Source organism: Pteropus medius, unplaced genomic scaffold, assembly GCF_902729225.1.
Source record: "Pteropus medius unplaced genomic scaffold, Ma_sr-lr_union100, whole genome shotgun sequence".
Taxonomy (NCBI): domain Eukaryota; kingdom Metazoa; phylum Chordata; class Mammalia; order Chiroptera; family Pteropodidae; genus Pteropus; species Pteropus medius.
Window position 1 is genome coordinate 10,704,440 of NW_024351730.1, and position 13,561 is coordinate 10,718,000.

General features: G+C 40.2%; 1 protein-coding gene across 3 annotated transcripts in view; it reads left to right on the top strand.

Annotated features, from left to right (window-relative positions):
• CRACD (capping protein inhibiting regulator of actin dynamics) overlaps positions 1 to 13,561 on the top strand; it is a 243,512-nt gene that overhangs the window by 190,808 nt on the left and 39,143 nt on the right. For 2 of the 3 annotated variants that reach the window (XM_039845266.1, XM_039845267.1), the window contains exon 3: positions 773 to 944. The exons of the other annotated variant lie outside the window; for it this stretch is intronic. The gene's annotated coding sequence lies outside the window, so the exon portion shown is untranslated. The remainder of the gene's footprint in view (positions 1 to 772; positions 945 to 13,561) is intronic. 3 annotated transcript variants of the gene reach the window in all.

A 13,561-nucleotide genomic window follows, 5' to 3' on the forward strand; every position in this document is an offset into this window, starting at 1 on the left:
ATCTGGGAAGATGCTTCTGATGCGGGGCGATTTATACTTTCTTTTCCCAGGTAGGAGTGGAGTGATGTGGAGGAATTTGTATCTGAAGCAGAACTGAAAGGTGTTGCCTAAAATATCTGTAAGAAATGCTGGCCATGAGCCTGGGTCCTGACTGGATGAAGTAATATATGGAAAGATGTTAATGGCAACTCCTTTGGGGCTCTTCAGAGTAGATTTTAAAAGGAGACGAGAGAGATAAACTGGATATATACAGGGATGGAGGGAATTTGGGCCAAAGTTTGTGCCAGGAGCTAGCAGTTTTCTTCTAACGAAGCCTAAAACAGAGTGGTTCTCAGAGAAGAATAGATACTTATATAAATTTTCTTAAACACCTGTCTGGCTTACGCGGTTTTCCCAGCTTCTTCCATGGAGCAGGGCACTCACCATCTGCTTTGTCAAAGAGAGCAGACACTACCTTTGTGTGACATGTGCAAGGATGTGCTTTGTCGGCCACCATGAAGCTTGGGACCCCTTCATTTTGTCCCCAGGTTCTTCTTGGGAGCCCAGAAGGCAGAAGATTTACTGTGCACTTGGCTTGTCTCTGCCTGACTGTGCATGGATGGGGGCTGGTCCTGACGTTCCTGGCACAGGGCTTGGTCGCTCATTCACTCAGATGGCCGCCCTTTGCCCTGGCTCCCTCCCTGGGCCAGAGGCAGCTCAGCTGTAATTTGCTTTTATGCTCCAAGGTGCAGCCCTGTCAAACTGCAGCAAATGTTTACCTTATAATCCACAGACAAGAAGAAGGGAGGCAAATTCCAGCCTTTTAAGAAGTTATTTGGCAAAAGGAAAAAGAAAGACACTTCACTGTCCCAGGAGGCGTCAGCAGGAAAGAAGAGTCACTTTCCCCAGAGTGTCAGCAATGGGACGTTCTCTTCTGATGAAGAGACCCTTGAGCACAGTCTAAGGTAATAACTCACACTTTTTTTTTTTTCTTCAAATCTTTGGCCGTGTTCCCAGGTAGGGAATGGAATCCCAAAGGAGGCAGGAGCGGAATCACAGCTGTGTTCTATCTTTGGGAAGGTGGAAGACTTGGGGTACTTGGTGCGTTCTGTGTGGAAAAGTCACCTTGGAGAGCTGACACACGAGTCCGGCCTCACATTCTAGCAGAGCATTGGGATCAGTGCCTTTGCTTCTACCATTGATGGTAGAAGACAGTGTATCCCTGGCTTGGCTCAATAAGGTTCCTCTGATTGTCCTATTTTTTGGTGACGAGGGTAGTCATAAATTAGATATTACACCCATGTCGAGGATGCAGATTGCTCAGGCACAGGATGGTCACTTTCATACCCTTGGGCCATCTCTAGCAAATTCCAGAACGTTCTGCAATGATCTTTCAACGTCTGCTCTTTATTTTCTGTATTCCTTTCTCCCTCTTTTTCTCCCTCTCTTAGAACCTACACAGGCACTGAATCTGGCCATGACAGTGTCAAGAACTCAGAAAAGCAGGGTCAGGAGGTATTTCTCACCTGAGTGCTGGGAATTGAAGTCAGAGTTCAGATATGGTTAAATTCTGCTACTGACAGCTTAGAAGTCAGTGCCTCTGAGAAGCCCTCACCCACTCCCCAGTCTGATCCAATAGCTCTTGCCCACGTTCCTCTAGCAGCACGTACCTAGCTCCGGCAGGCACCTGTCCCTTTCTATGGAAATTATTGATTTGCTTCTCTCACACACAACTGTCAGTTCCATGAAGTCAAGGACCAAGTTTTATTCAGCCTTAACTTAGGTGCTCAAAAAATATTTCCTATGAATGCCTGGCACTCCGTACGTTGTCCTAATACAGTGCAGCAGGTCCCTGAATAACTTTTCCTTGAAAATGGTTTCATTATAGCATTGATGAGGAAGTACCTACCGGTCAGTGTGTGAGGGGTCTGCGTGTTCTCTCCGTGTCTGGGTGGGTTTTCTCCAGGAACTCTGGTTTCCTCCCACATCCCAAAGGTGTGCATGTTAGGTGCACTGGCGTGGCTACATTGTCCCAGTCTGAGTGAGTGTGGGGGTGTGTGCAGGTCGCCCTGCAATCGGTGGTGTCCTGTCCAGGTCCTGCTTTATGCCCTGGGCTGCCGGAATAGGCTCTGCCACTCACGACCCTGAACTGGAATAAGTGAGTTGAAACAGAATGATCTTACTTGTTTTTATTAATCTTTTAAAAATGTATGTAGAGCTCACATTTATTTCAGTGTTTAATATTAGAAGTGTTTGGGGTCTTTAGAAGTTTGGTGATGTGTTTATAACCAGAAATATGAAACTTAACTCTTGCTTATATCAGTTAGCTTATCGTAAAATTGGTTTCATTATGCATCGCAGTTTCTAAGAACCGACTGACTATGTGATGTTAAGTAAGAACTTATTGTACATGTTGAAGGAATAGATGACATAATCTGTGATATTCTTACTGTGTTTCAAAGACAAGGACAGAAACATCCTCTGTGCTGTGTGTCAGTAAGCACATTCTAATAGGCACTACCATTGAGCACAAATTACAAAATCCTCAGGCATGTGGTGTGCTTGAGCTCTGTAGTGTTCACCGACAGCATTTATTAGTCCTAATACTGACGCTCTCCTTGTCAGACCTGTATTTGTTTTCCATTGTCTTTAGTAAGAAAACTATTGAATTTAACTGAAGGAAATTATTTCAATGAAAGGAAAACTCATCTAGCACTGAACCCATCCAGTCGCTGGGATGTCACTACTGACACATAGTTGAGTATTGTCCAGTATGAATCAGTTTTGATTTTACTTTAGTTTTTTCATTTGTAGAATAAGAACGTGAACCTTTTTGCCTCACAGTATCAGAATGAGGTACAGACACTAAAATGTGACCAAGTAGTTATTTAATGCAAAATCAAAATATAGTCTAGAAAGTTCTCCTTTGGAAGGACTGTATGAAAACACAGCTCATCCTTTTTTTGGTTTTGCCACGCCCCTGATTTCTTATTGAATTATGCCTGGGCCTTGGTTGTTCTTTCCCCAGTTAAATTCTATTCCATTTACCTCTTGGAGTTTCCTTAAGGTTTTAAGTTTTACAAAGCCCTGGAAAAGTCCACATTGGGTCAAACAGCTACATTCCTGTAAAATACAGGTAATGTTACCTGTTCGTATTAGCGACTCTTGTTGATAAACCTACATTTATGAGACATGTCTGTATTTTAATTAATACTTGTTTTTATAATAAAGGAAGCTGAAAGGATAAGCTTTGGATGAAGAATTTCAAAACAATGTTTTTAAATTTAAAAAGATGGGAAAATAAAAGTCCTTTAAAATATATTTTCCCCTCTTCTTCTTGGGAATTGACAATTGCCATGTACTTCCACCCATGAAGTAAAGATTACATTTGTTGCCTACAGTATAGCTGAACTTCTGATTGTTTGTCCTATTTACAGATGGAGAAAATGAAAGATGTTATATTTAACAATTCTTATCAGTGGATGTGTTACTTTCATTGTGTAATGATTCACGAAATTTTTGTGCATTTTTTTTGCTGTCTCCAAAATGGACAGCTCTAACTAAAACATAAAATTCTGTTAAAGTGATCTTGGGTAGAGTTTTTAAGGAAGCAAATTTCAGCCCGATGTGAGGGAGAATTTCCTAATTACTAGAGCTGCCTAAAAATGGAGAGGCAGAGTATGTGCTGGCAGGGGTTGGGACTGATAAAGGGGAATTTCGGCACTGGGTGGGAATTTAAAGGAGCTGAACTTTTTAATTCTAGAAATGTCTCTATGGCTAGAAATAGCTCATTATTGATCTTCTCCTTCCGCCTAAAATTTCTCATTTCCTTTGGGCTTTTAAAGCATTCTGTTCTTTCTTTAGGTTAGAAGTCTTCATTTCTCCTAGACTGCTGCTTTTAAACTATACATGGCCATGAGAAAAGCAGAATAGTAAAACATGATCAGTTTTTAACAACCTAATGTGACTTCCTTTATTAATTAGATATGACTAATACTGTGTGTTCCCAAAGTGTGCTAAATGAATATTCAATTTAAAAAGGGAGAAAGGGTCATTTTGGCAAAATTTCTGGGCCAAAACAAATTAAATAGCATCCTTTACATAGGACTTTTAAGAGCTTTTACTATGCTAATGTACCCTGGGAATCTACAAGGAGAGGGGTGTAGTACACAACATTCTCAAGATTCCTTTAACCACAAAACTTTTTTTTTCATAGAGAATATCCTGTAGCACATGTGAAGGCCGCCACTTACTGAACTTAATGCAATGTGTTTTGTATAAATAAACTCATGTAACATTTATCAAGATACTCTGAGACTGACATTACTATCCCCATTTCAAAGATGACAGATCTAAGGCTAGAGAGTGACTTGCTAGTAAGTTGCTGAGCCGCTCGCTATTCAAGCAGTGAAGACTCCATTCTTAACCATCCACTATTCTGCCTCTTAAGATGGCTGCAGCCCTCAGGGCCATGTGATAGGGAGCTAACACATGACCCGGAGCTGTCCTGCTGGTCCTGGGTCACCGGGCTCAAGTGTCTTCTGGACTTCAGCTGCCTGACTGAGGCTCTCCTACTTACGGGGACTCCACTTGTCCTGCTTCCAGTTTCTAACACCCAGCATTTACTATATCATGCACAGCTATAACACTTTCGACACAGTGAGAACTGAAGGGGGTCCGGGAAGAGCGAGCTCACTCTGGGACTGGAGCAGTCAGGAATGAAGAGCCCTTGAGCTGGCACTAGATGATGAGCAGGATTTGAAGTGGCTAAATGGCAAGGCATGGACATTTCAGATCAGGAATGGCATGAGCACAGACTTCATGTAAGAATGAATGTGACAAATAGAATAGGAGGGAACTTTCCAACTTACTCTATGAGGCCAGTGTTACCCTAATACCCAAACCAGGCAACGATAAAAAAAGAAAACAATGGATCAATATGTTTTATGAATATAGACATAAAAATCCTCTTCAAAATACTAGCAAACTGAAGCCAGCAATATATAAAAAGGATTATACACCATGATCAAGTGGGATTTATCCCAGGAGTGCAAGGTTAGTTTAACATATAGAAATCAGTAAATATAATATACCATATTAATAAAGTAAAGGACAAAAACTATATGATCATCTCAATAGAAGCAGAAAAAGCATTTGTCAAAATCTAACACCCTTTCATAATTTAAGAAAAACACATAGAATAGATGAGGACTACTTCAGCTTGATAAAGGGCAACTTCAAAAAATCCACAGCTAATATTATACAAGACAAAGATGTCTGTTCAATACTATATTGTACTGTACCGTAGGTTATAGCTGGACAATTAGGCAAGAAAAAGAAATAAAAAGCGTCAATCTTGGAAAGGAAAAAGTAAAACTATCTCTATTTGCAGATGCCATGATTACATGTAGAAAATCCCAAAGAATCCACACAAAAAAAACAAACCCTGTTAGACTAATAAATAAAGTTGATCAGGATTGTAAGATAAAAGATTGGAGTATTTATATTTCAGTTGTATTTCTGTACACTAGCAACGAACAATTCAAAAATGAATTTAGGAAAACAATTTCATTTACAACAGCATCAAAAGGAATAAAATACTTAGGAATAAATTTAACAAAAGAAGTGTAAGACTCATACACTGGATATGGCAAAATATCATTGAAAGAAATTAAAGATTTAAATAGATAGAAAGACATCCCAGATTTATGGATCAGAAAACTTAGTATTGTTAAAATGGCAGTACTCCCCAAATTGATCTACAGATTCAGTGCCGTCTCTATCAAAATCTCATTTGTCCTTTCTGCAAATGGGGTCCTAAAATTCGTATGGAAATGCAAGGGACCTAGAATAGCCAAAACAATCCTGGAGGGCTCACACTTTCCTAGTTTGTTACAAAGCTACAGTGATTAAAACAATGTGTACTGGCCTAAGGATAGCTATAAAGATCAATGGATTTGAATTGAGAGTCCAGAAATATACCCCTACATTTGTGGTTAGTTGATTTTCTGTAACAGTGCCGAGACAATTAAATGAGTAAAGAATAGTCTTTTCAACAAATGGTGCTAGGACGATGGATAGCCACATGCCAAAAAAAAAAAAATTAAATTAAACCCTTTTTTTATACCACTCACAAAAATGAACTAAAAATGAATCACAAATCTAAATGGAAGAGCTAAAACTGTAAAACTCTTAGAAGAAAACAGAGGAGTATTTCTTAGGTACCAAAAAGCACAAGTGAAAAAGGAAAAAAAAATTGATAAATTGGACTACATAAAAAATAATTTTTGTGCCACAAACGACACCATCAAGAAAGTGAAAAGACAGTCCTCAGAATAGAAGATAACATTTGCATATCATTTATCTGATAAGACATATTCAGAATAGGTAAAGAATTCTTATGACTCAATAGAAAAAGATCATATTTCTTAAATATTTCTTAAATAAGCAAAGGATTTGAATAGACATTTCTCCAAAAAATATAAAAATGTTCATTAACATATAAAAACATACTTGTTCAACATTATTAGCAATCAGAGAAATGCAAATCAAAACCACAATGAGATATCACTTCGTATTCATTAGGAATGCTATAATATAAAAGACAGACAATAACAAGTGTTGGTGAGAAGGTGGAGAAATTGGAACCCTCATACACTCCTGGTGGGAATGGAAAATGGTACAGCCATGTTGGAAAAGTTTGACAGTTCCTCAAAGTGTTATACATAAAGTTACCATGTGTTGTAGGAAATATCCACCAAAAGATGAAAGATAGATACAATGTGGTACATATCCATAGAATGGAATATTACTTGGAAATAAAAAAAAAAAAAGAAATACTAATCCATGTTATGACATAAATAAACTTTGAAAACATTATACTAATTGAAAGAAGGCAGTTAAAAAGACTACATATTATATCACTTCATTTATATAAAATCTCCAAATAGGCAAATCCATAGAGACAGAAAGATTAGCGGTTGCCAGGCACAGCGTATGGTGTGTGTGAGGGAGACTGTTAATAAGTATGGATTTTCTTTTGAGAGTGATAAAACCCTTCTAAATTTAGGTGGTGATGATGGTATATTCTGTAAATATATTAAAAATATTGAAATGTACCCTGTGAGAGGTTGAATGTTATATATGGCATGTAAATTATATCTCAATAAAGATGGGGTTTTTTGAGGGAAAAAAAGGAATAAATGTGGCATTGAAAAGGTCATAGCTAGCTTAGGTGATAGGTTCATGTTGGCAGAGGAATGTAGGGGCCCATTTTCCAACCCTAAAACACCAAAATAGGAGGTAGAAATTTGGGGTGGAAGAGAAAGGGATCATTTTGAAGTAGGACATCACTGCAGAGTAGAGCAGTCTAGCTTGGAAGGGCCAGCAGTCGCTCATATTTGTTTGAGGGTGCTGAGCCCCTGCGCTGGGCAGTGCAGGCATTCTGATGAGATGAAGAAGATGGGGAAAGAGATACCGGTCATGTTTGAAACTGCCTTCTTAAACTATATGCCTGTGGCTGACGCCATGCGTCATTCCATCCCCGAAGGGCTAATGCAAATCTTACTCTCTATTTATATGACACTCTTATTCAGTAGACACACACACACACATGCACACACCAATGTTAAAGGTTTAAGATGATTTTTAATACCTTTACTTTACAAATGGGGAAAATAAGGCTCAAAAGAGATCACAGTGCTGTTAGTGTTAGAGATGTGACTAGAATCTTAAGTCAGCTGATTTTGCACATAGTAATCCTTTTGTCTGGAACAACCCCATCCCCCATTCTTACCTCCTTCATCCAGCTCATTTCTCATCATCCTTCATTTCTCTGCACAAATTTGCCTTCTTAGCAGAACAAACTTTCTCTCACCCCCTCAGCCTAGATCAGACACCTCTGCCATTGTTCTCACAACTATGTGAGAGAGCATAGTTGAATAGACATTTCTCCAAAATGTCTATTTTGGAGAAATGTCTATTTCCATAAGGGCAGCTTGTAGGGATGCCTTTCTCTGTACTTCCAGCCTCTAGAACTGCGCCTGGCACATAGCAGGTGTTCAGGAATTATTCATTTAATGAATGAGTTCATGAATACTGCTCTTTTTACCATTCTGACTCTTCCCACTAGACAAGTCAATGTTTATCTGATTTATCCTTCAGTTTCTTACCATGGTAAAGTATCATTGTCCCTCTGATCTGCTGGAAAAGGAAAATTACAGAGTTGGTGTAATGAGACAACATGTCATCAAAAAACTTACAATGAAGCTCAGGCTCCCTGATTACCGGTGCTTCTTAGGTGGGTTGGCCTTGCTGCTTTTCAGATGAAGTCAGGAAAAGACTTATTTTACTTGATCATTTATCCTCTATCCGTAGGAACCTTTGATATACTGAAATTGGACAGGGACTAGAGAAGAGGTACAAAAACCATTAAATGAATAAAGATTAGGGACTAAGCAGGAGAATCAATAAAGCTGGGCTGCATGAGTGTAGAGGGAAAGAAGTTTGATGGATCAGTTACAGCAATTATTGGAGATACAATATATGGGTGAGAACAGATCAGGAGCCAAGGTCCTCTTGGGATCAAAGATGCTTTCGCTCATGAGCTTTGTGCCCTTAGCCAAGCAAGCCCCTTCATCTGTTACATGGACGTGCTATCTCCCAGGGTTATTATGAGGACAAAAAAAAATGCATGTGACATTACACTATCTGCTAGCACTTTACACATGCAGGATAATATTATTACTGAGATAAAAAGGAGGTTGATAACTAGTTTTCTACTTCCAGAGCATAGACCAAGACTCAGTTGATCTTGGTGATGGCTAGAAAGGTTTATGAAAAGATCTTTGTCCAGGTGGGGCACCTGAGGAGTGGAACAGATAGCATGGAAGCACATGGATTCCCTACAGAGCTTTAGAAGCAGGTTGGATCACTCATCTTATGTGATATAGATACAGGACTGGGCCAAGGGGCTGTAGTAGATGTATCCTGTTTCTGTTGTAATTATTAGGTAATTGGGTACTCTATAGCCTATTGAGTACCATATATTTTCATAAAATACCAAAGTCAGTGCTGAGCCTTGTCAAAGGTGCCACACAAAATATAATGTGACTCCACTCTCTTCCAGCAACTCTAGTTTCATGAGGATAGTTAATTGCTCTTTAGCATTTCATTTGAATGAGACTCACGGATCTGTTTAGGAAGAAAACTGCTGATCAATTGCAATTGCCCCTGTTGTCATGGAAACAAGCTGCAATGAAACTATAATTATATTTCCTTATTCCTGAAGTGAATCCCTAATCATTGCTATGGTAATTACCCAATATCTATGGTCCCAAATTACATGATGCTTGTCCAAAAAAAAACAAAGGATAAGGAGGAGGAAGAGGGCTGGCCTCAGACACGTGTTAACTGTGCAGCTGTGGAGAGCTTCTCTTTTTTGGGGTGGGAGAATTTCCCTCTGTAAGCTCCAAGGTTAGATGATGTCAGTAGGTCTTATACTGTGCCCATTTCTTAGAGTAGTGGCTAGAAGGCCATATCAAGTAGGATGCAATCAGCTGTAACAGAAAACATGGCTACTAATACCTTCAACAGTAATGAAATATAGTATCTGATGTACCTGAAAGTCTAGAGAACTTTCCAAGTTCCAAAGTTCATTAATGAAGCAACTCAGCAACATCATCAAGATCTGGTCTGATGCTTTTTTTCTTATTCTCGGGGAGCAGTCTCCTCAGGGAGTAGGCTCTTGTTCTCAGGCTTGTTCCCTTATTGCCCCAGCATGGCTTGTCACAGTTTCAGGTGTCGAATACAGTTGACAAAGACCAGGGACAGAAGGGACCATCTCTGTCTTCTGTCATATTTTGGGAATGAGGAGAACTTTTCCAGAAATACCTCCCCCGGCAAACTTCCCCTAATATTTCATTGTTCTTTTCACATCAGACCCCACTGCAGGCAGTAGTTACAGATAACAGAATTTAAAATGGAGATGGCTTTTCTTGACCCTGCTCTACTCTCCTTGGCACTAAGTGCATAGTGGGTGAGGGATGAAATAGCATGACTACAGGGCTAGCTTCATATTGCTTTGCTTCTCACCTTTCTCTACTGTGACCTTCTAGTGTCCCAAGCTTCAGGGCACAGGCCATCAAGCGCCCTCTGATCTCTATCACATCTGCAGATAAGCATGGGCACAGAGCACTGGACCTGGGCTTGGGCATCCCAGTACCATGGGGTGTGGCATCCTTTGCTCTCAGGAAGCAGCATGTGCCACCAAGAAAGACAGGCAGCCTCGTGGAAGAGAAGTAGAATCAAAACACCAGAGAGCAAATCGTTGTCCATCCACATGAGCTAGGTCGTAAAGGAGAATCAAGACACAGATTCAAAAGCAGAGTATGGTGGCTATTTTTGGTAATTGAGCTGTTAGCATCCAGTTCCCCTTCTCAACAGCACCCAGGTTTCTTTTCAAGGATTCAAGTTTGCCTCACTGTGTGTACTGCTGACGGGACCTAGTGCCTGCTTCCTCTCCTTCTGCAGCCTGACACGAGCACACAACTTAGCCTCGCCAGTCAGTCTTTCTCTCCTAGGCTTTGACTTGGCAGGTGGGTCAAAGATGCAAGGGACACAATTATGAAAGCCTTCTGTAACCGCCGTGAGTGTTGCTGTGGGTCCTGATGCCTGGACTGTGAGAGTTCTCGTCAATCCTTTTTCCAAGGCTTATCACTCGCTGCCATTGTTCTTTGAGCCCTCACTGTTCTTCTAGGAAATTTTCTTTTAGTTGAGTGAGACATAGTTTCTGTTGCTTGTGACTAAGAACTGTGACTGACGAAGAATGAAACTAGGAAAACTTGGTGATAGGGAGGTTTGAAATAGAAGGTGGGAAGCAAAGCCTGGAGCAATTCCCCGGTTTGAGTTGAAAAAAGGGCTCAGAAGAAACCTTCAAAAAAGAGATGCTAGACATCCTCCTGACTCGTCCATCCATTGGTTTCTCAGAGCTTTCCACAATGGCCTCCTATACAGGCCTGATCTACCTGAAATATACCATGGTCTGAAAATATTCCTCTCCTCCCATCGACATGTTTGTATCATGCTTTCTATTCCCTCAATGACTTCTCCATGGAAAACACATCTGATTAGATACCCTGCAATATCAATCATCTACTTATCCATTGAAAAAATTTACTCACAAATTTTATTGTATAAAGCACTTTGGGAGAAACAAAGATAATAGATGTGATCCCTACCCTCATGCAACTCATAGTACTGTGGCAGAGATAAGATGATGCCATTATTAGAATCACATCTGTGTCGCCCTTGACAACATACAAAGCATTTTTATTTTCCCTCTCATTTAAGGCACGATTATAGTAACCAGAACATGAAACAACAAGAGATACGTACATAGGGGCTTTCAGTGGGAGAAAAGATCCCTTTCCTCTAGGGAAGCAGGAAAGGCTGTGTGGGGTGGGTAAGATTTGAGCTTGAAAGATGGGTAGGACCTGAACTGAGATTGGCAATAAACCGTCCCTGGAGAGGAAGAGCCTAGGTAATGATAGAGCCCAGAGGGGATATCTGGGGAACTGAGTGCTTGGGTTTGCCTTATAGGGTTTTTGAAGTAGGGTAATATTGGATAATAATCGGTAACACTTAGATAAGCACTTACACTATCTAAATGCTTTATAAATTGTAATTCTTTTAATCCTAACAGAAGCTCCAAGAGGTAGGTCTTCTTCTCATCCTCATTTACAGATAAGGAAACTGAGGCGCACAGAGGTTTAGTGATTTGCCCAAAGTTGCTTAGGGCCCCATCGTGAAGAGCCTTAAGGGCTAATCAATAATTGCAGCTTCATCTGGTAAGATTTTGGCACAAGGGAACCACTGGAAGTTTCTGAGCTGTTGAATTAACAGCTGCAAGATTAACGTACAGTTTGAGAGAGAGCGGAATTGGAGAGGACTTCAGCTGGAGATCATTGACAGATATCGATCACGCTACAGTAGGCCGGAGGTAAAACTAAAGCAACAGTGACAATGACACACTCATTGGCCCTTCAGCTGCCCTCAGTGGTTCCTCCACTTATTTCTGATTTCCCCACTCACGCACTCTTATGTCTTCAAGAACAAGTCTTCTGACTCTCCACTGCCTGCCTGGGTCAGGGGTGAGAGTACCGTGCCAGCAACCTACTCTCAAATGGTCTGGGAAAACAAAAGTTCTTCATACTGCACCTACAGTGTTTTTATAAGTCTGAAATGGTTTCAAAATGATACTGAAAATGAAACCTTCTCCTGGGCAGAGCTTAAAAAGTGTGACCTTTGTATTGCTTTTGGTATGGTCATTAGCGTAATAATCCACACCATATTTTACAGCACGATACGATAACCCATCCAGGCTTCAGCTGAGCTTCCTTTAAGGTCCTTCAGAACGGCCCTGTATTTTGGTCTCTGTGTTGCCAGAGTGCACCCCAGAGTACTATATTATTTATTCTTAAGTAACCTCTGAGAGCTTCTAGGTAGAATTATGACTGTCAGGCCAGCTGTCTCTGGGGAAGAAAAAGGGAAGGAGGTGGAGCAGGGAGAAACAGAAGTGTCGCTTTCCTCCTGTCCTTCCCACGCCATAATGACTTAGATCCAAGAGCTTAAATGTAATAAGATGCAGGAAGAATAGGACCCCGGAAGCCACTCCAAATTGGTCTTAGTGCTAATGCAACACACCTTCTCTTAGAATTAGAAGCCTCTGGTCTCCAGATAATAGTTCTTGCCCGTGGTGTTTAAAGTTCCTGGAGTGGGAGGGGTGGGGATGGAACCCACAGGCTGTTGCTCTGTGAACCAGAAGCTTTTCAAGTATTTGCCCATGATTTTAGGCAAAAATAAAGGAATCCTCTTCCTCCCTTTTCTCTTCATTTTCCTCTTTCCTTCTCTTTCTTTTGCTTATATTCTCTACTAATCTTTACAGATAGTGACTGTTTAATTTGGGCAGAAGATATGGAAGTGATGTCAGATCTTTGGTGTGAAATGAGGACTTATGGCACACCTACTTACTCTTCCAGCCATGTCTACAAGGAGTTACGAGTCATAATGCTTTAGCCTTACATTTTTTAAAAATCTTGATTAATACACCAATGCTCATGGCATTATTCACAATAACCAAGAGGTAGAAACAACCCAAATGTCCATGAGCAGAAGAGTGGGTAAATGAAATGTGCTATATACATATATAGCAGGATATTATTCAGCCTTAAAAAGGAATAAAATTCTTATACATACTATAACATGGATGAACCTCGAGGACATTATGATGAGTGAAATAAGCCAGACACAAAAGGACAAATATTATTCCACGTATGTGAGCTACATGGAATAGTCAAATTGATAGAGATAGAAAGGAGAGTAACGGTGACCAGGAGCGGGGGGAAGGGAGAATGAAGAGTTATTGCTGAATGGGTATGGAGCTTCAGTTTGGGATGGTGGTTATGAATGTACTTAAGGGCACTAAACCGTATACTTAAAAATGGTTGAAATGGTAAATTTTATGTTATTTATATTTTACCACAATAAAAAATATCTCAGTATTATGGAAGTATGAAAAAATTCA